The sequence below is a fragment of the Strix uralensis genome, chromosome 5 (genome assembly GCF_047716275.1).
Source record: "Strix uralensis isolate ZFMK-TIS-50842 chromosome 5, bStrUra1, whole genome shotgun sequence".
Classification (NCBI taxonomy): Eukaryota; Metazoa; Chordata; class Aves; order Strigiformes; family Strigidae; genus Strix; species Strix uralensis.
In genome coordinates this window covers 79,652,417-79,679,344 of record NC_133976.1, presented here as the reverse complement: position 1 = coordinate 79,679,344, position 26,928 = coordinate 79,652,417, and the positions used below count along the sequence as shown (strand labels likewise).

Genomic DNA, 26,928 nt, shown 5'->3' with positions numbered 1-26,928 from the left:
TGGAGAAGAGTTAGAGCATACAGACTAGGCTGGGAGTTCTTAATTTCTCTACCCTATCTTCAGCTGAAGAGACGAAGATTGCTGTTGATAGAAAGTAGAAATTGAAGTAGGATGAGGCAAAAGAGAACAGTGACATTGTACAGGCAAAATGCTGACTGGAGATTTATATATTATTCTAAGCTTTATCAACTAAATCAAGCCCCACAAAGTGGGGTCCTGACTTTAGAGTATGATTTTTTCTGAAATGGATTAGGACACAAAAAGGAAAAAGAAAACAAGGATTTCTTTTCCCATCACCATACTGATATTTTGCTCATTTTAATAGCAATTTGGCAAATGTAAGCATGGAGTATGTTATCTGGACCGCACAAAGACCAAACAAGTTTGACACTACATGGGGAGCATGTTTGGAAGAGCTTTTGCAGCTCCTAATAAGCCAAAGGGGGAAGCACTCTCAGTAATGGTGTTTTCAAGCAGGATGTCCATAATCCTGACATATGGGGAATTGGGAGTCCCCTGGAGCAACACAGAGACTGTGGCTATTACAGGTAAAGCACTCTGGCCATAATGAGCTGCTACATTCAACAGAGCCTAATAAGCTAGGGTCTTTTTTCCTCAAGCTGCCTTTTTCCCCCCCCACACACTTCAAGCCTGAATAATACCAACTTACTCTGTCTATGTACAACCAGGAGCAGCTGCACAGCCTTCAGCTGCAGTCTGAGGGAGGAGCCTTCACCTCTTAACATCCCTTCCACGCAACCTGCCCACTCCAAAGCTATGCCCAGGGTAATAACTAAAAACATTACCATCCTTCAGATAAACCCAGCCTGATAATGTATTTCTGGATCCTTTCCTAGAAAGCAGATTTTTTTTTTCCCTCCCCAACCTAAAACACCAGGAAAATACGGCAGCTTGTGAAGGATGCCAAGGGGAGTGTGGAAATAGTCCCTGTGCCTTCCCAGCCTGGCAGCCACATCTCTCCTCTTGGCTCTCCAAACTGCTTGAAGCATTAACAGGGTGAACACAACACAAAAAACAGTTAACAAGAAATTCACTTTGTAGTCAAAGCTTTCTACCTCCTTAAACTTCGAGATTGCCATGTATCGATGACAGTTAATACAACATTAAACCTTGCAGGTGTCACCAACATACATGTACAGCTGCACACTCTGTATTTATTCTCCCATTTCTGGAAGAATTGGTGCCTTTAATACTTACCTCTGGACAAATACATATTAGTCTAGTTGCTACAGAAGCAGGCGACACAAGGGCTCCAGTTCTGCTCTCCTCTAAATGCTTCCATGGCCTACAAAGCCCATGCAAAGGCAAGACTAGCTCTGTTTCCATTAGAATATAAACTCTGTTTTAAAGAGAAACACTGTGTATGTACAAAAGGAAGAATTACATCCCTCCAGGCACTGTCTGCTTTTGCTGTAAAAATCTACACACTAACTTTGGAGCTTTTATTAATAGTAATTTTATTCCACCTGCATGTTTTTCTTAGTAACAGATTTATGCAAAGCTCATGATTTGAAAGGAGGACGCGGGTGAAGAGTATATTTTACATTAATGTTTGTCACCAAATGTTATTGCTGCTTCCTTCAGAATACTGTGTAGGTTACAAATACATTTTGTTTCAGCTGTTGTGCTGATAAACGAATTTTCCTTTTACACGAAGAAGTGCTTAGGAGACAGCAAACCGCGCAGCTTCTGCAAGCACTCACATCTTCTGTGCTGAAAATGCTGCAACAGTTGACTCTTGCTGGTAAATGCCACAGTCTCAAGGCAGAGGGTACCAGCTGAGCCGCTCAGCAAGCTTCAGCAAGCACGTTTCACTACAGGAGAGATTTTGACCTCTGCAGCCCCATCCTTCCACCTCTTTGTATACAAAACCCTATTGACCCAGTAGGATCAAGCTCCCAGCTGCACTGAAAGAGAGAGGGAGAGAAAGAGGAAAGAGGGAGCGAGAAGCAGAGAAGAGAGAAAAGATCCCATGATGCTGTAATTTCCAGGGTGGGAACAGCAGACTTATGTTACGAAAGCTGAGCAGGAAGAAAGTGAAAAAACTGAAACACAATAGCTGTACAGAAGTGTGCTGATAAGAAAATGACTGGCATTTATGGGCAAAATTACTGACATTTTCACTATGCCTATTTTGTCAGTCTTGAAAAGGCCTAGCATGTGTCAGGCATTTAATGAATCACATAACACATCACCTTGAGAACTGAGTGCAATCAAGATCAGGCAAATGGGGATAGATTTCAATGAACATGACATCAGAAACACCTTACTTGATGAAGGCATGCGCAGGTTCATGTTAGAGCAGCATTTAAATAATCCCGCTAAAGGGCACTGGGCAAAGGCTGATGAAGAAAATCAAACATGAGGGAGAAGTGAAAGTCCTCGAAAGCTGAAGCTGGAAATTAAACCTTTCTACTAACAGTTAAAACTCCTCTCTAAGCAATGACTAAACTGATCCTCCTTTGCAAACTACAATTTTCAGTGTTTAATACTGTGACCTGTCAACTGTGAGTCTGCTCTGTGCTACAGAAAACTTACCCACTTAGTTGGAGAGATTTCTAACGGTTAGAGTTTTCTCCTTCTTAGTTGCAAATCTTATCTTAAAACTTAGGTGTTGCTTAATAATCCTAGAAAGCTTATTAGATAAGACATAACTTCATTAGGAAGGCTGCTGGGATACTGACTGAATCAAGAGACTGGAGGCAAATCCAGAATGAAGGTTTCCATGAATTTAAGGATACTCAGTGGGCCTAATTTGTTCATTTTCTCTTTCGTAACACTTCATTTATTTCAATCTCTTAGACCAAAACTTTTCTGCTACACTTGTTACAAACACCCTTTGCTTTATTTATAACACTACATTAATAACAAACACCCAGAGCTGTTGAAACACATCTGTAGAAATATGCAAATTATTGCCCAGTGCAAAATGTGAAATTTTCAACCAAACTAGAGGTCTTTTATTTTTTTCTCCCCAACAGAGTTGGAACAACTTTGGTCATGTGTGAGAAAACCAAAGCAATCAAGAAACTGAAGGTTGCCACTTCACTCCAAAGGGCAGAGAGCAATGTGTGGGATGATCCATGGTACTGTCTCTCTCCCACTCACTCACTCACTCTTACTGCTTAGCTATTGGGGAATATGGTTGTAGCCTGCTCAGTCTCTGTGGTCAGTATCATTGTGTACAAAGAATTAACATCCATTCTAGTGAAAAGAAGATCTAAGGTGCCTTGACTCCAAAAACTAGTGTCCTAAGTCACAGACCTGATGCTACATCCTTCATAGCGAGAGACGTGCTACATCCACCAAGATAAACCCACCAGTGATTCTCTTTCTGCCAGTGTTGTGACTCTAACCCTGAAAAACAAGTTTTGTTGGTAAATGCACAGAAAAAAAGTCACTGGGTTTTAATTTCAAAGCACAGACACAGCAAACAGCACCCTTCATTTGCTTCCATCTGCACCTGCTTTGGCAGGTCTGGTGGGTTGGTCTCTCTAAGCCGTATCAGGCAAGGTGAGAAGGCATTCCCCTCCTACCTTCATCACCACATTAACCTAAAGCCCAGTTAACGATGCCTGCAGCTGATTAGCAAGCACTCACTTAATCCCTTCTGCCAGCTGGACTGGGGAGAAGCAGGGGACAACAGGTGGAGTCCATACCAGTCTCAAACAGCATCTCACAAAACAAAGGGAGTATCTCTTCTAATAAATCATCTCTGATAGCCTCTGCTGGGCCACGCAGCCCATAGAGGACTTGAATTGGTGTAATTTAGACATAAACTGGTAGAGAGAGAGTGTACATTAAAGATTTAACTCAAATTTCCTTTTCTGGTTTTGCAATTATTTAAAACTTTAGAGTTAATAACTTTTTCTGCGATTCCCTTCTTAAACTCTTAGGTTTGTAAAACACATAAATATATATATTCCTTGGAATTTGATTACTAAGTGGGCCCATAAAGTAGTAAGAAACAAGTCTAAACTATATTCTAGCTCAAGAGTTTGACTTTAAGGTTAAACGTCCACCTTTAGTACATTGGAGTAACGACCTTAAAAAATGAAAGCTGAGTGCTTCGAGGCCAACACAGAGAACACTTACACACTGGGCAAGACCTTGCACCAGTATTAACAGTGCCCACAGCAAGGTGAGAGGATGCTAATTCATTGATGTTCACACAGTACTAGAGATCCTCTGATTGAAGGCTGTACAGAAGTATAGAGAATTATTAACTACAGAGACACTAACTGTGAATTTATGAATAACGAATAAAGCAAAGGAAGAACAACCACATAGTTCAGTTTCCCTAATCACTGCCTCTTCATTATTCACCCACACAGTCAGATTGGCAGACGGCAACTGCAGCTAATATCTTATGTAAAAAGGACAGAGATTTAGTAATACAGCATTCCCCATACAAGCCTCAATTTGGCAATTTATTCCAGTTCACTCTTGAAGCTCGGCACTTGCTTAAGAACTCTGCTGAATTAAGGTCTCGGCATCCAGCAGCACATGAAGAACATGAATGCAGAAGGCAACAGAGCCCAGAAATTAGAGTGAGGGGTGCAATAAAAATCCTTAAAACACTGACTGAGAGCCTCACAAAATACTGCATGAAGAGCTTCACAGGTGAACAGCACTCTGGTGATGAGTCCAGGCCTTTCCTGTATTGAAGAATACACTAAAATGTGTTCTCTGTTGCTAGAAGGTAGCAGGGGTTTCCCTGTTGGTTTTCACTCTAGCCTTCCTTGTATCACAATATTTATTTAGCGCACGCACCTCATCAGCTTGCGGAATGTCACCAAGACTCCTAACCTGTTAATAAGAGCCCAGGCTCTTTAAAAGAGCAGTAATTGCCAGGTGTCTCACAAGCAGTCAACTCATCAAAAAAAGGGTCAACAGAGAGAGCTCAGGAAGCAGACAGCAGAAACAACACCTGGCAAATCCAACTCCATCTCTATAATGCGAAGGAACAAGACTGAAAATTACTACATTGCAGTACCAGAGGTTCCTTGACATTTGGTGGTGAGACATAACTATAAAGCTTATTTATGACTGCAGTGGCCATAATGGACTTCTTCTTTTAGGTTTTATTAATCCCTTTCTAGTCTCATGTTAACACGCAGGAATCTCATCTCTGTTCCATTTTAAACTGATTTAGGATATATGACTTACTGCACACTGCTCAAATTTAGGGGTATAGCTTAGAAGTCATTACTTACAGTAGCAGCTGCCAATGATAAAACAACTATTGTACTCTTGTGACAGGGGTTGACAGCATAATGCAATTTTTAGGACTTCAATTTTGGGTTCACTAGGATGTCTGCAATACCGGGAAAAAATAACTGAGCAAGAGAAATGCCAGTATTCTGCCAGTGTTTTTCAAGGCTTTTATCACAAGATAGAGAATTATCTATGAAGGACATGTTTTCCACATAAGCTTAGATATTAATTTATATGGCTATCTACAGAGATCATTATTTATCAGATCACAGTGTCTCAACTGACAGAAGCATTACATATTTCAAATTCAGGCAAACCCTGCACTGTTCCAGATTTAGCCTTAAATTGGTAGTAAATGTTCAATTTTTTAATGTTGTTCACTGTATATCCGCCCAAATCACAAAACCATCTTGAGGCATTCACAGAAGCTAAAAACAAGGAGAATCTCCCTCCTTCGGAACACACCTTAGCCCTGACAAGCACTAATACAAAAATAGTACTATGCTACCCCACAAACCTGCTTGTTTATACACAATGCTAAGTGATTAAAAATAAAGCCCAAGCCCTGTCACCCGAATTTCTGCAGGATTTTACTGCTTTCAACCCTCCAGAATCAGTCCTGATAAAACAAAGTCCAGCTTACAACCTATTTCTCCTTTTCCACCGTCGAACAATCTTGTTGAGAGTATTTCAGATTCAGACGATTACCGCCACACCAAAGTCAAGGAGTTCAGCAAAGTCACTGCGTTCATCCTCTGAGACACTGGCGACAGGGGAAAAAGAGGCCAAACTGGAAACTACAGTGCCTGCACCAGCCTCCCTGTGGATGGTATTTTGGTTGCCGAACATTTGTTTCTCATCACATGGCCAGGGAGGGGAGAAGAAGAGGAGGTAAAATTTGTCCAATTTTCAGAGCCCAGACGGAGCTTCAAACAGAGAAGCTCAAGAAGCCCTTCCCAGCATCAGCTGAGAGCACACGACCCACATATTTAACATTTTTATACAGCAACTATTTTATGCCAGAGTTATGCTTTCAAATTTCCCATGGTGCTGCCTGCCTGAAGCACTATTTACAGCAATCCTAGAAAACACACTTCCACCTCTGTCCTGGGACCATGGCTTCAGAAAGAAGCACACAAGGGAAGCACAGACTCCTCTCGCCACCTCCAGAGCATGAGGATCCCATCCAAACATCCCAATCAACATAACGGCCTGCTTACATTATCAGAGCCAAGAGGGCAGGCTTGACTACATGAAGACAGTGAATAACATCAGCACCACCAAAAGATGGGGCTGAATGAAGACATATGATGGCCTTCAAATTTAAGCTGTACAGATGCTAAAGCGGTCTTTGAGGACAAAGCGGTCCATCCAAGCTTTAAGGTCAAAATCTAAGCTCTAGTGTAAATCCCTGCAGCTCTCTATATAAGATCTGAAGAAGTACACATGATATATAGAAGATGTATGAATATGATATACAAGAGACCTTGTGCTAGCAATACTTCAGTAAAATACTTGGTGCCACGTGGCTGCTGAGTGAGGGAAAGGACACAGAAAGCAGCTCAAGACCCAGCCAGATGATTCAATCTAGCTACAGGATCAATAAGCTCAGTAGCAACAAAAATGCATCAGCATTTCTTCACCAACCCTGACCCTTCAGAACCTTCCAAGGCCGGGAGAAAATGCTATCATGAAGAGCCATCGCAGTGGGCTGCCAGAAGTTTCTGATGAGTCCCAGGCTGCCTACAGCCAGAGTATTGGGAGTCACTAAGTAACAAAAGCAAAATCAGGAGACATTACTTTATAAAACACAATTAGAAGAATTTAAACATTGTTCGATGGAATGATGCACTGTTCCATGTAATTGCAGGTTTGATAAATAGCAGACAGTTACAGCTCACATTTTTAGCCTTGAATTATTGCCAAACTGAGTTATTTTGTGAGGTAGAACTGAATCAGCAGTTCACTTACAAAAATTAAGCCCTGGAGAATGTGAAACAGTGAAATATTTCTACTCATTAAAGAAGCTATTGGTGCTAGATAATCAGCATACAGACACAGCCCAGAAAGGTAGAATATTTATGTGCCACAATCACTTTTCCTGAGATTCATCTAGTATGCAAATTGTATACAGCTTCATCGCATCCCTTAAATTTATTTCCTCCAAAGATTTACGGCCATGTCCTAATCACTGCTCTGTACAACAGGGCCACAGTACTCCCATGACATCCCAGTAGCTGACTGGGGCTCTCTGGGTCGCCCCCATGAACCTTCCTCTAAAATCAAACGGTAAAGACAAAGGTTATTTCTGCACCAGATATAGTGTTAAAATTTAAGAGTCATTTAGTGGTGCATACAAAAAAATGCGTGGTTGCAGTCCCACTCACCACAGACACACGTCCTGATCCTCAAGGCACAGCATTACTTGGCAGTCACAGAAAATGTTGCAAGGAACAGATATCTGGACACCGTTCTTTTTGCCCAGGTGACTGACCCCAGAAAAGAGCAGCAGAAGCTGTAACATATCCGATTTGTGGCTAAAGCACATCTGACAGTTCAGCATCCTTCAGAAAATGAAAAATTCATGTCCACACCTATGCGTAAATTACTTTTGTAACATATATAGCAAAATAATTTGGGATATTTTACATAGATAATTGTAGCAAGGGTAATTTGCTTCACAAAAAAAAAAAAAAAAAAGTATATATTTCCTCCTACAGTGTGAATTCATTTCCCACTGGATAATATTAGCCTGAGTTGGAATATGTGCAAATTTTAGTTCCAAGACAATTACATGTTTTGGAGCTGATATTTCACAACTCATCAAAAGCAGAGACCGAAGCTTTTGATGCTTTAAAATGCAATGTCTCATTTTTCCAAAGAGAATTACAGTGTCCCTTTCAAGCTTTCAGAGATACTGAACCATCAAACTTTATTTTCAATTTTGTTACAGTTGAGAAAAAAACTGCGTAATGTTTAAGAGTTTCTAAAATTTTGTTTTAATTTCTTCCCTCTCTCCTTGTAGCCTCTGTGGTTACTGGAGAGTAGTTTTTCAAGTGGAACAGTATTGATACATGTTGAGAACGACGCAAAGTTGAAAGTAATCCTAAATCCATGCTGACAAGCCTTTATATCATACAAAGTGTGTACCTCTTACTGTATCTGTTAACTGCTCAGCATCTTGGGACGGATACATCTCCACATGTATGCCTAACCATGCCATTATTTTGGGATATATAATTCAGAATCTGGGAGTTTAGAACAGAAAGTGATGAAAAATAACAGATTAAAAGGAAAAAGTGTAAGCTGGCAGAGGTACATTATCCTGGGCAAAAAATTATGAGCATAAGATCAAACATATTTATTCTTGTAACTCTTTCATGCTAACAGACTGTCAGGAACCCAGCTTCACCCAGCCCTCAAGCTAGCGGCGTGTCAGAAGAGGGAGTCCTGCTGAGCCACGACTCCAGACCAGAGTGGGACCTGCAGGGTCGCAGCCACTTCCCTGGTGCTCTCCCACCACCATTCCTACTGGTCCCAGTTTGGTTGTGTTTCAAAGGTTACAGCTGAACAGGATCGTAGCAGCAGATGCATATACCAAAACAGGACACACCGGATTGGAATAATGATTTGGTATTGTGGAAATTCCTTTCTAAATGATCTTTTTAATATCCAGTATTAAGCGTGCTTATGGATATTCCATTTCCAGCACAGCTATTACTATTCAATTGCCATTAATGTAAAAGGTGGGTGCTGGTTAATACCAAGCCAAGTGATGAAATTATTTCCTTTCCCATCTGGGCTTCTACAGTCTTAAATTAAAAAAAAAAAAAGAGACTGGTGAAATCACAGCTGAAACATTCATCCTGATCACCACCACATACTTTGGAAGAAACCTTCATTTTCAGGATAAAGCACATCACAGGCATTATCCCCTCTATCCTACCTATAGCATAGTGGATAATACTACAGTTAAATATATTAATGAAAAATGACTAATGGTAACTAAATGATTCACTCAACTTGGCTCTCTCTGTAATGTATTCTTCATATGACAGGCATTTATTAGCTCTCACTGATGACTCCACAGACACCCTGCTATGCACAGAGTGCCTGTCTACACATTAAAACTTAATGCACAAAGCAAGAATTATTGATGTTAGTTCTGTTCTAAAAGGGCAGCAGGATTTTATTATTTTATTCTCACCATGGCTTTATTTTCCTTAGCTACTGAATAATCATAGATTTTAAATTTTACCAGAAGCTAGTGGTCAAAAAAACCTACTAATTTCCCCACAATATTATTTTTCCCACAACTGTTGTCTTCTTGTGTGACTTTTTTTACAGACACGTTAAAATAAGTACACGTGTGACGTTTCAAGATTAAAAAAACAGCTTGGAAATCCTAGTGCTGGCACATTGTGTGCTCTCTGTATGCCTAGGGAAGCAGTGAGTCTTAATGGACCTCATATTTTCCTCAGGATTTCAGCACTTGTAAGAACAGCCAAATGCTGATAATTACTAGAGCCAAATACTGCATCAAGATGAATACTGCCTTGAATATGCACATACAATTGTCTCCACTTTACTGAAAGTATACAGGCTATAACTGAGCAGGAGTCAAGTGCTTCACTTCTACACTGATCTGATGAGGCATCTCACATGATAGCACACAACAGCTCTGCTGCTTATGGGCCTTTTCCACCCTGGAAGCTGCTGATTGCTCTAAACCCCAGGCCTAGATTTTGACACCACTGGGTGCCCACTGAGACTGATGTTAATGCGTGATTTAACTGCCTTCTAGAGTCCCCAAATGAGATTTTCAAAGTGCCTACATCCTAGGCACTTGGGAATCTCAGAAAACCCATGGTATCTCAGTCTTCTGGGAAAATCACCACCAAACTGCCTCTAAATACAGTTCTTAAACCCAATATATTTTTCCCCTCTTCTTGAGCTAAACCGACCTCAAGCATTATAAGCAGCTTTTTAATGGTGTTTGGCTACCACTGAAGGAGATCCTCTGGTCCATTTGGTCTGTTCAGCTCCCTTTGGTGCACCACACCAGCGGTTCTTGAGCATCAGCTCACCCAACATCGTGACGGAGCACTGGGGACCTGCGTTTTGTTGCTGGGGAGGTTGGGTGGTCACCATTTCTCTTCATACCTTAGACAGCTAGTCCACAGAGCACCTTTTCCTGCAGCTAGACAAATCCCACCTGGAAAGATGTGGCTGGATTACACCCAAAACCAAACCTCACTCTGATGCATGTCTAGATATTGTTGTTGCCTTGAAAGGACCTGCAAGAAGGCACCTGGCTGTGGCTATTTCAGGTCAACTCTTCACTGCCCTGAACCTGGTGTAATCCTTACACCAGTGGAAAGCGAGCAAAGAGTGCATGCAGAATGACATTGTTCAGATTTGGCAGACTAAGACACCTGGTCTGCATCCCTTTGCCAACTCAAGGAGCTTCATAAAGCCTCTACAGCAAATGGAATAAAAAATAAGCCTCCAAGCTGAGCAGCTGAAGTGGTCCCTCTGCTTCTTTTCTGTGAATAGAGATAGAAAAGGAAGCACTTTCAAAAGTGCTTGAGTGCCTGTCCCTGAGACTTAGCCATCAGAAACCTGAATGAATCACTCACTTCTAATTGCCAAAGACAGGCTGGAAATAGACTCAAACCTAAGACACACAAGCTTTTACCCTATGCCTAAATACAATTTCCACTAACAGCCTGTGCTATGCTGCTTTAATATAAATGGCAGCTTAGACCAGATATAGTAAGGGCGTATAACCTTTTAGCTATGTTTAAACAAAAGAGAGGTCAACAGGCTATTTACCATAATCCATTTTTAGGTTACATGAAATTATAGCATAAGAAACAAATCAAGCTTGGTCTTTATGATCAGGAAAGAATGTCTCACTGCGCCTCTTCTTTTGGAAAAAAAAAAAAAAAGCTGAAGATGGAAGGAAATTGAATGATTTGTTAAATGGATATATTTGATAAGGGAACATTAATGCATTTTTCAATAATAAAAGTGAAGAATGCTGTTCCAGCTAGACATTTCTTTTCATTTTTATTATACAGACAGTGCTTGATTACAGTTTAGGGAAATGAACTGAAAGAACAGATGTACTATTTTTTTGATAGGTAGTCAGAAGGGTATTTTACAGAGTCTGGGAAGAGTTGGAAGGCAGATGATTCAAAGGATAATTGAAGAATGATATTTAAACAGGTTACATTTGTGCCCTCAGGCGTTAAACATAGGAGACTGTTTTTATTCTCAACACGGGAGTTCGCATTGCTGCAAAGCAAATGAATACAATGAATAATTTTGTTTCAGAGACATGCAGTAACTGCTGGTTAGCAAGCAGGGAATTTTCACAATAAAGGGAAATAGCAACACTTTATCTGAAGTTATTTAGAATAAGCCAGATGCTATTCAGTTTAATATTAATTACCATTCATTATGTTACAGTATCATATTTTCAGTAGTTTCAGAAGAGAGATCAAAAACATTTTGGGGTAACACAGGCGATAGCAAGAACGTGCAGAGACAGCCCCAGGTGCAGGACTCTGGCTCTCTAGCATCAGACAGTGATGCAGAGGTCCAGCGCAGCCTGTTGGGATGCAGATCACAGGCGGTCCATGCCTCTGGGGTCTGAGGGTGCCTGGTGGAAGTTTTCAGGCAATATCCCTCCCTCCACAGTAGACCAGATCTACCTCAAGCACGAGTCTCTGTCCCCTACTTGAGATGTCACAGCTCCATACAACACAGCTGCACTCCCGGTGCAAGCTGGGACTCCCTTGTCATGGCATAAGAGACATTCGGGGCACGTACACTACTTAGTGTGTTCAAGCTACATCTTTAGCGTCAACTTTGGTATCAGATTTTGGAAAAAATGGTACCTTTCTAAGGGTTTCAGCCCTCACTATGTGTGCAGCAGGGCAGTCTCTTTAAACCCCTTGGTTCTTGGGGTCTGACACTCCCATACCCTGCTTAACAACAGAGCACACATTAACCCTTACCAGTAAAAACCACACATATCAATTAGTGAATTTCAGTGGAGTACACACTACATCCACATCGATGACACATTAGTGTATCATGATTAATGTTGTGCACTTCATGCCAATTGAATTCCTAATGATTAGCCACTTAATTCTGAGCTGAAACAATTACTCTTCCCATTGAGAATTACTTGTTTCAGCTCGCAGCTTGGCAGCTGGAGTACAGAAAGCCAGTCATACCCAGTCATGCATATACATCTTGTGGAATCAAAATTCAGATTTACGAATACATATTTTGTATGCATAATAAAGCACTGGGCATACAAAAACATCACTTTTCAAGACTGGTACAAAATCTGCTGGCAGGACTGAGCACATCCCTAATTTCAGCAGCAGCTGGGGTATGCACACATGCATGTTCATATTTGTGCATGAGAAAGCAGCTTGCCCTTGGTCTGTAAAGGTCTCCACACAAACACTGGCTCTCCCTGATGTCATTTAGGCTAACGTTTCAGACTCAATATATATATATTGGTGGATGCTGCAGTGACAATACTGTAAGTCAGAAAATCAAATGGTACATCTTGATTTATATTGATTATAGTTAGGACCAAATACTTGGCTTACCTTCAAGTAAGTGAGGAATTTAAGAGATACATCTCATGGCAGCTGTGTAGTTTTGGTAGATGCACAATTTAACTTGTAACCAGTAATTATACTTGTAATTTTCTACAATCTAACCACTATGCAGATGATAATTATACCACCAATATGCCCCAGAGAAATAGATAAAGAGGCATAACTCATTTTACAAGTGTGGAATCTGAGACATAATGATCTGATGACAAAAAATACTACTGGCAAAACCAGTATTAAAATATAGGATGTGCCCATTATGCAAACTAGCTCAGACAACGGCCTTGGCTGAACATAGCTGCAGCACAGTAGGATGCAAGAACTGCACCTTGCCAGGCCACTACTGCTGCGACTTCAACGTGGTGATGATTGCTGTATTATCATTATGGTGATTCAGTGAAAGCATTAATGTTCCCACACTTAGAGACACAGACTACAGTATGCACGGCTGAGTATCACTGAACAGACATCAGCTCTCTGGGACCAGTTGCTCAATGTCATGTTTATAACACAATCAGAGCTGCTAACAATGTGAATGGAGCCTTTCCTTAAGTCTGTGCAACTAAGGGACTGACCCCAGCGCAAAGTAAGCAACTTTGGGGGAGTCTTTCTGCTGACTTCAGTAGTTGCTGGATAAGACTCCTCTTACACATGATACAAGGGGCTGCTCCAACATCTGCAAGAGCCGGCAAGAAGACCTCTGTTGACTTTCAAAAGACATCGGACCATTTCATCACCTACACACTGACCTACCAAGCAGTAGGATATTCAGATGTCCTATTCCGTGTGGACTTGTAGCTTTGCAGTGAGACGTACTCTAGCACTTCACTGTATGAGGGATCTGAGGCTGGCGTGTGTGACAGTGAGGACGCACAAGGGAGCACGTTATTCTAAGAGACCCTTGCAGTGTCCAGGAGATGTTACTTAGAGGAAAGTCAGAAACTGCTTCTCAGAACTAATTTTGCAGAATAAAGCGACAGTAGCTGTTAATTGTAATAAATCTGTAACTCTGATTTCTAAATGAGTGGTTTACTTACAGTGCCTGCAGCTGCAGGCTGTCTCCCCTTTAGTTTCATCTTTGTTTGGCCTCTGCAATTACCCTCCGTGAGCTATTTCTCCAACGCAGAACCAGTGTGAAGAAACAACAGTCCCGTATAAGTATGTTTTCTAAAGATATACACATTAGCCAAGCCCAGTTGCATCCAGACTGCTTTCCAATCCTCTATTCTTACTCTTCAGGCCTCTCCAATTTTTCGTTTGTTTTCTTAATGAAACAAAAGGAATCACAACAGCAACCATTTTCTGGGGCTTGGTGAGTGACCCTAGTGACCATCAGTACTTCTGTGACAGATCCATTGGAAACACATGCCAATACATTCGCTGTGCAAATCCAATCTATACAAAGCAAGAATCATTTCAATGCACAGCTTCCAAAGATAGGAGCAGGTTTGGCAGGGAAGGAAGGAAGGAAGCTTACTTAGGTTACTTTTGGATGCAGATAACTGATTGAATACAAGGATTTTTATCGTGTTGGTACTTACACAAGACTGACTCGTTAGTGACAAGACAGATCTTGAACCTGCACGACTGCAGGACAGCCTTTAATAACAGATGGCAGTACTTTGCCAATGGTTGGATAGAGAGATTTGGTGTCTTAGCAGATGATACCTCTGTCTTACTTCTTTAGCCACCGATTTAATTACACTGATAATGTCATGAGAAGCAGAAATCAATTATTCATTAAACCTGCCTAAGAAATCATTCTTTTATCCCATGTATTTTGTTTCAAGATCTTTTGCACTTGGGTAAAAAGGCAGTTTTCTTCCTTCAGCGTCAATATTTTATACAGTAACTCACTTAACAGCCCAAGTGAAAACTGAAGTGGGTCTGTCAAAGAGGTCCAGGGCATGATACTCTGTGCAAGGCATGAAGGCGATGCTTGAAAACTCCACTAATCCATCTGCTACCTATCAGCAGCTGTGTAATTCAGGGATCGTAAGCAGGATGCACGGAGCGATCTGTTACACTTCTTTTGAAAACAAAGCCCTTCAATGCATTTACATCTCAGTGTCCCGTGACTTCTTTAGAGGTTGTTGGAGGTCAAACCACAGGTCTTGTGCTGCCTGTTTTCTAGCTCCCTTCATTTTTAATAAAGGCAAGACGTGGTCTGCCATTACTTTCTTGACACAAAAGACTTTTTTTCTACATTCCCATTGAAAGCAATACTGGTTTTTATAAATGCAAAAGAAGACATTGAGCTCTCTTTACCACCATTAAGACAAACATATTTTCTTTTGTCTGGTTTGTTTTTGCACTAGTCAACTAAAAATAAACAAGAGTGCAATTTTCAGAGTGTAAGTCTCTCCTCTCTATCTGCTTTGCCATCAACCGTTCACCCTTGTTCTCTTGTTGGCTGGCTTCACCACTTTCTGATAAAGCCACGACCATAAACCTGCACAGTAACTCATATTAAAATATTCTCATTTTTGTAAGATAAAAGGTAGGAACGGGAGAGGGAGACTGAGCAGAGCTGAAGACATCAGGCTGAGAAGGAGACTTCAGGGCTGGTGGAAATGCGGAGGAGGAATGGCAAGAACTGAGAAGTAGGTCTTGGCAACGAAAAGACCTTTACCCCCCTGCACACAGCTGCAAATTCAGTAACAGTTTATTAACCCAAGTTTACATGAAATAAAGAAGATAAAAACAACTGCAGGGAAAGTAGCAGTATCACTCCTATCCCTACAGCTAGACACCCTGTGTGTGGCGTAACTGAGCCCTACGAGGCTGTTTGGGAGCTGGACATAACACAGATGTCTGCATCACGCTCCACCATCACACTATCAATGCAAAGCTTTCTATGGTGTAAAACTGACTCCCAAACATACACAACCATGTATTTGTATATGCACACTGCATTAATTTTTAGCATTACCCCAGAGCCCCTGAGTCCTCACCAGAGGCCAAGCCCTACTGGGGCTAGAAACTGTGCAGAAACAGAGGTGAAAGCATTTCTGCAGACTCATATCCGTGCATCAGGCAGAGGGCTGAGCAGAGCACCTACGTTCTTCAGATGGAGACTCAGATTAGCAGCAAACCACACACAAATGGGAGTGTGCGTAGATGGGTTGAGAGATGCCTACAGATACAGGACTTACCCACTTAGTGACAGTGTGCCCATGCCTGGAAAGTGCAGTGTGGAAGGATTTGTTTCCAGGCTGTAAGTATGTGGCATTTGAATGTAAGAAAGTATGTCCAAAGCTATGGAAAAAAAGAAGGGAAAAACCTCTGCTGTGCCTACACAAACTGCTCAGAATAGTCATTCTTGGCTATTACTTTATAGAGTGATGTCACTGGCACAACAATCTCTTACAGAAAGAAAGCAGCAATTGTGGAAGTACCTAATATTACATCTCACCTTCACCACAGGAACCTTCATTCAATTTACATTAAGTAAGACGTTACGCTTTGGAGAAGTACCAATGATTTCAGCTTCTCCTTACCAGTTCAATGAAACATTTCTTTTCTCCTTCAGCTGAGCTTATTATGAATATTTAATGTATCAGAATGAACTGAAAGCTACCACTGTGCATCTGCTCTCCAGCTCTCCATCCATCTATTGACATCAAGGCTTAGTACCCAAAATATGACATTAACTATATTGCTATGTAAATACTACTCCTTCAACTACCATTTCATAGGTAAAATGTATGCAAGGCAAAAGCCAAGTCTGACTTGAATAGATGAAACTGTCCTCTCCCAGCTAGAGATGTCTTTGTTACTTCAGCTCCTGATGTCAGTTCCCCACGCCAGCTTGTACGTTCATCTTCTGTCCTCTAATTGAATTAATATTCACTTCCTCTTACTAATCCCCAGACGCTTGTCTGAAATGATCTAAGACACAGTCCACGTTTACAGAGAGAAGAGAAAAGATTTATATTAGGGCAGCAGTTTGATAGCTACAGAGGTTTGCTAATTTGCTGTGCAGCCAGGCAATCTGACTGCAGGAATACTGCAGTTTTTTTACTGTTCCTCTAAAGCTTGGGTGTAATGTTTTACTTTTAGCCCTGTGCTGGAACCACACTCAGAATACTGTTCAGATGTGATTTAAGATCGAAAAAAAAGGAACAGTCCTTCCTGGATTTTTGAGGCACCAGAAATACATATAAACTTCAGTGCACTGTAAGTTTGCCAACTAACTTTGGTTTGGCTATACTTATTATGTCACTACCAGGAAAAAAAAAAAAAAAAAAAAAGGGAAATCTTTTCAGCATCAACTTACACTCTTCAGCATTTTCTAGTGGAACAGAATTTGTGGAATGGTGAAAAGGGAGATAAAACAACGGTTACAATTATAGCTCCCTTCTGATCCCCCGGATCAGATCCTTTAACTAAAAGTTTGGCCTCTTTAGATCTTAGGAGTTTTCCCATCGGTTTTCAAGAGATCAGGTTTCATTTTTCTCCCAAGGTTATGAATGGACAGAAACATCTATACTGACAGCATGCTGGAAAACCTAGAATACAAAGCCACTCTCCCCCTCCAATGCAACTACACAATAGTCTCAGTATGAAGGACATAAAATTTTGTTTTCATTCTGTCCTCCACATTCTGCTGTTGCCCCATACATGTAGGGATGGTTCAAACATAAGACCCCATCCACACCAGGATATACAACTGCTACAGGTTGGCTGAGCAATAAAGATCTACTTGAGTGGCCCCAGTATGATTGCTAGTGTGTTATTCTTACAGAGGAAAAAAAGACATACACAATATAAACACTGGTTCTGCTGTGTTCAAATGCTGTATAGGTATCACCTTGTAAAAATACTTTTTTTCCTTTTCTTTCCACACCTCTTCCATATGAGCAAGAAGCAAGGTCTGAAAACTAGCGAATAAAAGCAGTTTAAGTGTGGCTGACCCAGGTGATGATTACTGAAACAACCAATCTTTCAGTCTGATAATTAAACAAGCAAACATAAGAACAACTCTAACAACCAGCAGTTGGGGAGTTTCCCACTAATGGGCATGCATCCTCTACTTGAAGGGATTCAGCTCCTGGTTCTGGGAGAGTGCCCTGACCATCGGCAGCAACAGCCCGGGCCCCTCCGGTTCATGCTCTGGATTCAGTGAACCGTTAATTACTGCCGTCACGAGGGTCTGACAATATCAGACAAACAAGATTGACAGAGCAAGGCACAATTTTCTCCTTGTTTTACTAGACCAACAGACAAGCACACAAGGTCTTAAAACGACTGTGGCTCTTATTGTATTAGAGCCTCAGATCATCATGACAAGAGGCTTAATAAAGAGCCTGTTAGCCTGAAATCCTGCTCATTTCTTCTATTTAGTTTCAGAACACAAGACAGCATCAACAGGAGAGACTGAAGACACTCACTGCAGTGTCACCCACGTACCTGACTTGAGCACCCCACTGCCAAGTGCAGGATGCACAGTCAAATTGCCTGAAGTCCATCATTACCCCCACACACACCTGTGAGATTAACCCCAAGCCAACCCAAGTGTTTCCCAGCTACTCCTACTGGAAGAACTCAGTCTGAATTCACTGCTAGTTTCAGCCATCCCTAAACTGCATATTTTCCAGCTGACCTTTTTGCTCAGCCCTGTCCACAACCATGCAGCGCAGCAGAAGGGGAAGTGTGCTTCTCCAGCGTGCTAAGCGAGCAGTACAGATTAGACTGCAGCACCTGATTCGACCCACCTTACACCTCCCCGCAAACTTCAGCAAAGAGAAAACTTACTTGGAAAGCGTCCTTATAACCTGTGCTTGATTTAACGATTTACACACTTATATGAAAACTCTACAGGCTGCCTCCTCACAGTACCATGAATTACCTTAGCACACTAGTCCCAAAAGCCATGCTTGCTTCTGCAGCTACATCCTTCAAGGAGCAGTATTTTAATCCTGCTTTGTCTGTGGTATTTACAGAGAAGCATTCCTGAATCTCTCCGCATAAATGGACAAGCAGATTATTGTACTTTTACTGAAGAAAGCTTTGGTAAGGTGCAGCTGGTTATGTTACTGAGGTTAATTTGTATTGGACAGAGCTAAAAGTGAATGAATAATACATATCAATATTACATACAATATTAATGAATACTACAGGTCAGTTTGTAGGACTTGAGATGCTACATCAGACACAGTTAACTGTAAAAATGAGACTTGGGCAATCTAATGTCTTGAAAATAATTGCAAATTTAACAACTTTTTCTGCCCCTCCTTAATATTAAAGTTAGATAGTAAATGAGAATTACAAGTAACAGCAGTTATGTTTTATGTTTGTATTCTTTAATTTTCATAATTATGTCTATTGGGATACATTACAGTCCCTCAGGGAGAGAGGTTGCAGCTGGGCTTTCTGGATTTAAAGAGATCATCTGGCCCTGTTGCAAGCAGGTTATGATTCTGCTGCACAGAGTTAAGAAACCTCTTTGATAACAAAAAACACAGGGGAAAAAAAAGGCAGATGTTTGAACACAGTTGCTACCCTTCACACAATGGAGAAAGCTGCCCAAAACCTACTTGCACCAGAAATAAGCGAGAGGCTCAGTTTACAAGGTCTAGGCTGAGAATATTGGGATACAGCTACTCAGCCAGTGATGCTGGAGCGCTTGTTAAAGCGCAGACAGAAAGGATGCACTCTGCCTCTGCAGCAGCCGGTGGCAGAAATCTGTGCTCACTACACCTATCTGCAAACACTGACATTCTCCCACTGCCCTTTGCTTCCTAATCCTCCAAAGCACCACATCCCCCTACATTTTGAGGTATGATTATCCAGGTTTTCTGATATATAAATTTCAAGTGGGGAGGAAAAAAAGAGGAACTCAGTGCAGAGAAAGAGGCAGGTGTCTCATTTGAACATTACTCAGTCCAGAGCAAGCATCTCACTGAACCAACATGGTTCAGATCACCAGAGGCCGGATTTGGAGACAATTAAACACAAATTAGGCGTTGGAATGCTCCAGGGCAGTGGTGGAGTTCCCATCCCTGGAGGTGTTTAAGAGTTGACATAGCACTGAGGGATATGGTGGAGCTGAGAATGGTCAGTGTTAGGTTAATGGTTGGACTAGATGATCTTCAAGGTCTTTTTCAACCTAGATGATTCTGTGATTCTGTGAAAAAGCTGCTGAACAGCACCGGGTCAGAGCCCTGGAGTCCTTCTCTTCATCCAGCTGCCCAAGTGCCTGTCTGACAGGGAGCCCACACATTGCATACAGATAGCCAGTTTTGAAAGCTGTGTTATCCTCTTTCCCCTCCAACACATACAACCCTTTTGGTTTTGGTCATGTCTCCTGTATTATTAAATCTTTCTTCTCATACTTTTATGCCTCCAGAGAGTCTTTATATTAAAACTCCTATGCTCTCAAAATAATAAAATATGAATCAAGGACTGGAGAAATTAAAAAGAGGTGTCTCTGCTGTTTCTTTTTCTATCAGGGAAATCTGAGCTATTTTGAGTGAAGACTGTATTTTTTCATTTCATGCAGGTAACAAGTCTTTTATTAAACACAGGTGCCCAAAAATTCATCCCAATGCACTGCAGTAACTTGAATGAGCATGTCCTGGGGATAATTCTGGCCTTGAGTGCTGGTAGTTACTGTACATACTTGTCTGATTAATTCCTCTTGACTTACGAAGGCATCCATCATGTCACAACAAATGATCTATGAAGCACACTGTACCTGAAACCCTCTCCCTCCCCAAGTCATTTCCTCAGCATTTAAAACAGGCTCTTATCATTTGTAATCAGTAATTAATAACAAAGCATTCTCACTAGTGCAATTTTTCTGCTAAGGTTAATGTAATATTTCATCCCAGGCCAGATGCTGTTTTACGACTTCCAAGCACGACAATAAGTAATGTCTTTGCATAAGAAGTCATCCACGGAGTAAATCAATTAGCCCTTCTTTCATCAGCAGGCGGTTTGCTGCAGCAAGGAAAGCTAATTACATATAAAGTTGTTTACCAACAGGACTATCTATGTACCCTAAGTTTTGCATTGTACATTGACTTTTCTTCCCTATGTCTCCATTCTGCATTTTTTCCATTAAGGAGTTTTTAATCTATGATCAATCAAATACTGTGATTATGAGCTGCACTTACCACACTGTTGTTAACTACACGGATTTGCCTACAGAGATCAGCATCAATCACACAACATATGTTTTCTGCATTGGTAAAACTTGTGGGCCACTTCTTGCCCTCAAGAAGGACACATACATATTTATGACTATTCATCTCAGTTGCAAAGCATCAATAAATTCTAACGTATTGTTCTTTAGATAAACTGCACTATTTCTCATACTCTTGAGTTCACATTGGGATATCTGTATTGCTGTCCCTGGGAGGAAATTCAGCACCCAGAACATATATATGTGAAAACATGAGAAAAATTAGTGTCTAGCACTGATGTATAGTGCTGGTGTAATCTTCTTGTCCTACTGAAATTGGGAAGTAACTTTGGAGACCTACATATTTCCCCCCTTTTGATTGATATAGTAATTGTCTGGCATCTCGGGCTTTTCTTGCATAACGTAGCTGAAGGAGACACATGTGGGCTCAGGAAGCTCATGATCGACAGGTTGTTGTGCACTGAGCAGAGTATCATGAGTTCTTTATCCTTCTTGTAGTCGGTTCTGGCCACCTGCTGCCAGAGACAAAACACCAGGCAAACGGGACCTTTCATCCTACTCAGTGACCTGCCCTTTGATTTTGTGTTTCTAAGAACGAGAAGCTGTAGCACACAGAAACAAACTGCACAGTGCTCAGCGCCTCAGGATTATCAAGGGCAGAAATACCAGGTTTTAAGCACTTGAACCTTTGATTCAAAGTGCTGTGGATGATGCGTACATAGAGCTCAGACCACAAAGCTCACCACAAACCTCTGTCCAGGAACTGGTACAGTTGCCCACAAAGTCATCCTAGTGAGTGGAAATCAACTGAAGATAGGAAAGTACCAACCCAAATGAAAGTTGAGTGATGTGGGCTGAACCAGGTTGATGTTTGCTGATGCTATCCAGGCAGATAAACCACAGATAATCCCACAGCAGTTCCTCAAAAAGGAGCATTTGTGGCCTGAGGTAACTGACTGTGTATAAACTCTGTCTGCAAGGCAACAGCTCACTTTCTTCCTTTCACTTGGTGGGAAGGAGGGAAGAAAAAAAGTAGTAGCAATATAAGAAATGGGGCATTTTGGAACAACTGCTCCAAACCAATCCAATACAATTTCATAACACAAAGGCAATGGAAGGTCCACAGCTCTGACTCACCAGGTTTAGCAAATCACTAGACATCCTGACTCCAGCTACACCAAACACAGCCACCTAGAAATACATCTTCTTGACAAAAAGAAATGTGTTTGAAAGGGCAAGTAACAAATGGCAAAGAGTGTGACCTTTAGTGAAACAGCCATGTGGATTCATGAATAAAAAAAAAATAAAAAAATAAAAAAACTCTAGTCAGGCAATGTCAGACTAGAAACTGAAACAAACTCATGCCTGGATTTGGATCCTAGTGGATACAGGACTGGATCTCTGCTGCGTTCCTCTCAGAAGTCTAGATAGTTAGATCAAACAATGTTGCAGCCTGTATTTAATGAGAATTAAACGTTAATATTCACAACTAGAAGACAAATTCTAACTTTAAAGATGCAATTATTTCCCATCCTTTAACATTTGATCTGTTTTGGTTTGCAATGTCTTGTAATTCAGTAGCACATTCATTACACCAAACAGATCGGTGTTAACCACTAAAGTGTGCAAGCTGCAAGTATGATGTTGCCCAATTCTGAACTTCTCGTGACTCCAGCTCATGGGATGACCCACAATCATTTGTTATTTTTGGAGCAGTGGGGCTGTACACAGTCATGCAAATTACAAGACACAGTTGTATACACTGTCTTCCAACAATATGTCTTGCAAATATTTCTTTACCCATATTCTTAAATTCCTGGGGTTTCATATACAGAAAAAACCAACCACCCAAGATACAATGCAAGCTTATGTCACATTCCTGCAAAGCTCTTCATCTGTGTTCAGTTATATCTAGATTTTCTCCTTCGCTACTTCTCTGTGTTGAATCCTCTTTCTCTTCCCATTTACAACTATGTGTGAAGGAAAATAGTTCTGCTTAATACAGATCCAAATTGGCTTTTTAAATGAACCCATTAAAGAAATGGTCCATTTCAGCCCTCAAAATTTGCTGCAGGTACCTCTGCACCTTATTACTAAACCTCCACCTGAAAATGAAAGGAAGAAAAAAGATAATAGGGTCTCAAAGACATGCAGCACACTGCCTGCCATGTATGCGGAGACCACAGCCTGGAAATCCACTTACTCAGTGTAAATCCAGTTCAGTTATATTGACTTTTCTTTCCCTCACAGTATATTAGTGCTCATGAAAAATCTTGCAGTGAAAGCTGTAGAGAAGAAATCTTTTGTCCACAGACAAATGCACTTCCCACATTCTGCTCTATTACAACAGGCAAAAGAGCAAAAGCATTGTTCCTATTTTTGCAATAATCACAAGGCCAGACACTCAGCTAAGACATAAACACATGGGCTTTGTCATGGACACTTTCTCTAGCCCTAACTCAGAGCTATCTCCACCCATTTATCCTCCCCTTCTTCACCAAACATACGAACAATTACAATCAGTCCACTGAAAATATGACTGCAATTCTAACATTCAGCTCCTACAAGTCCCCAGACCACCCTTTCAGTCACCTCCAGATGATTGCCACATTTGAATTTACTCAATCCAAGTCTTTCTTTCTGTTTTGGGTTTTTATTTTTCCTTTTTATTTTTTTCCTCTCCCTTCCCTTTCCTTTTCACAACCATTTACCAAGCCAAAAAGAGATTCAAGAGACAAATGATGGTATCTGCAAACAACTCAAACAACTCCATAGAAGGAAACAAAACAGCACAGGATCAGAGAGGCTGTTATATGTCAGCATAGCAAATACCCACAGTCAAATTCTCAGCTGGTGCAAATCAACCTGTCTCCATCTGCTTTTATGAGGGCAGTGCAACCTGATGCTGAACGCACAGTAGAAAAACCTTATTCATGCTAAACTACAGCATTTTAAATCTGAAAAAGAGCATTGTCCCTATCTGGCACCTATTTCAACCGATGGCCAACTCTCATCTCCCCTGATAGTGAACAGCCAGGAGCATCCTCCTTGTGAGGTTGTACAGGCCCTTAATACCACCTCAAAGCAGGGAGCCCCATACAGCTCCCTCCCTTGCCCACCTCTCTCGGGGGTCCTGGACACATTCCCAGGAACAGCAGCTGCAGCAGTCATGGTTGCACACTGCTGCCTACACGAGGAAACCTGAAGCACATGAGATGTACGGTGTATTCTATGGAGAGGATAGCGATGCATAGGCGGGTTCTCCTGCTATACTAGATGATGTAAAAAGCATGCACATGGACACATTAAATATTTAAAGTCTCCTACCCTTAAAAAATCACAACTGCACCTAGCTTGTAGTAATCCAAAGCCATAGCTGCAGGGCATCTTTCAGTGGCCTAAGTCTGGTGTGTTTGAATTATACAGATTCCTTTGAACTACAAATATCTGCTCCTCTGAGGCAGCGCTAAACTGAGTGCTGAAGAGTTTCTGTGACAGCACACACAGCCATCTGCATCCAGGAGAAAAACATGGGTTCACCACACCAGGAGTCCAACAGGTTCTGATGGTCAAGGGTTAAAGATCTAACCAGTGTTTTCAATTACCTAGATCAGTAAGAGAGATTTTGGCCAAAAATGTCTTCTTGCATATTTATTATATATTAACTTCTGACTTTACAAATGGCTGATCACAACTGCCTCAGCAAGAAACTGAAGAGAAATATTAGGGGTCTGATCTCCATCCCCCCAACCCCACAACTACTGGTGAATTCTTGAGGACAAGAATGTTACTGCCAAAATATAGACAGTCTCTAATCTGCCACCTTAGAGACAGACATTTATTTGGGCAAAAATGGAAAAAGAAAGATGACCCATGTATTTGAAGAAATATTGTAGGGGTCATCTCCAGTCTGTTGTCTTCTATGGCAGCCTTTACTCACTGACTTTTCTTGTTTTCCCAAAATGCATGCACTTGCTTGCCTGAGATTGCCACTCCCTCTTGGACCGAGTGCAGCATGCAAACCCCCATCCAAAAAGCAAACACCAACTAAGAACAAAGAAAGAAACAAAAACTAAAAGCTTGACAAGAACGGATGTCAGCTAACTGATGGAAACACTTCCATCTTGTAAAAAAAGTCATTTGCTTAGTTCAACATTGGCTGTAAGAACTGCAGCGCTTCCTCAAACATTGACTTTTTGGCTGGCTTGTAGGCGAGCCCGGAAAGGGATGCTAATGGTTTGCTTGGTCAGGGCACGCAGAAAGGAAGGAGAGGCAGTGAAGGAGCTGCCAGCTGCGTCCCCTGCTTCAGGAAGCTCAGGAAATCTTTTCAGTTGACCAAACTTGCAAGGGCTCTGGGATTACAGCCCTTCAATTGATGGGGATGTTTCTTTCTTACGGATGGCCTTTAACAATGTTAAAGGGCAAGGAGGTTTTGATTGACACACAGCAGACTTCAGAGAGACTAATTACTCAGCCAGTCTCTTTTCCCTTACCAGCCCGTCTTGAGCATCTGCAAAGAGTCTTGAAATTTAACCTGCAAATGCTAACATTTTTCCTTTGTAGCACTGGATTGTTCCTCCTCAGGGCTTTTACATGCACTGTCCATTTACCCAGTGCCAACTCCCACAACGGTCAATAAAGGCCAGTATATTAGTATGATAAACTCATGTTCCCAGCCATGCACAGAATTCAAACCGAATTAGAAAGTCAGCCTATGTTCATAAAAACCACACTATCGAGCAAACGGAGCTTTACTGCACTACATAACAGATATCACATATATTTGGGTTGTTGTCAATTCTTCATATAAATACTTTAAATCACTTAGACTTCATTTTGCACACTATATAGTGAGTCTCTTCATAATCAAATAGTATTTAAAACATTTACTGCCTTGTTAAATCTAACAAGTTAGATTTATTGGGATAGTCACTTTCCTTAATAGCCAATTTAGTAAAACTCAATGTATTCATTGATGGATAAATATATAATAGGCGGTTGTTAAACTTTAATAAATATGTTTAATAGTCAGCTGGCATTTTCTCTCAATGGCAGCACTTCCTCTCAGCTGCCAACAGGAAATGCTGCTCCTGAATGTGCCAATTCAGCCCACATGTAGGGAATAAATTGATCCAGAGGAGTGAACAGGAGCACAAAATTCAGGTAGCTTCCCTGCACTGCTTGTCACAAGAACTCTAGCTGAGATTATCCTAAGCTCCCATCAAGACCGTCAGGTGTTAAATAGCACACAGTGTAAGGAAGAGTATGAGCAATTGTGTTTGGCTAGACTTGTGCTGGGTTTGTGTGTGTGGCAAGGTTTTTGGCAGTGGGAGAAGGGGCTACAGTGGTGGTCCCGTGTGAGAAGCTTCTTGAAGCTCCCCCAGCTCCAAGTCAGACCCACCTCTGGCCAAGGCCCAGACAATTAGCAACAGTGGCCGTGCCTCTGCAATAACATATTTAAGAAGGGGAATCTGGGAGGAGAAGGGGCAGTTGTGAGGAGGACACCTATGTGAACACTGAAGTCAGTGGAAGAAAGGAGAAGGGAGCGGGGGGAGGTGCACCAGAGCGCTCCCTTGCAGCTCGTGGTGAGAGGGCAGTCACTCCCCACTGCCATCCATGGAGGTCCACGGTGGAGCAGAGACCCACCTGCAGCCCGTGGAGGACCCCAGCTGCTGTGCCCGAAGAAGGCCAGGACTCTGTGGGAAGAAGCCCCCGCTGTTGTAGTTCAGTGCTGGGAGGATTGCAACATGCAGGAAGGACCCACGCTGGAGCAGCATGGGAATGGCTGTGGCCCATGGGAAGGATTTTAAGATGTAGTAATGCTTCTCACTGTCCTACTCTGTCTGTTAAGTGATGTTGTTAGTGTCTGAATTAAATTTATGTTCTTTTTCTTCCCCT

At 41.5% G+C, this 26,928-nt stretch overlaps 1 protein-coding gene across 2 annotated transcripts in view; it reads right to left on the bottom strand.

Annotated features, from left to right (window-relative positions):
- Window positions 1-26,928, bottom strand: part of CHST11 (carbohydrate sulfotransferase 11) — a 178,679-nt gene that overhangs the window by 72,371 nt on the left and 79,380 nt on the right. The gene's annotated exons all lie outside the window — the stretch shown is intronic.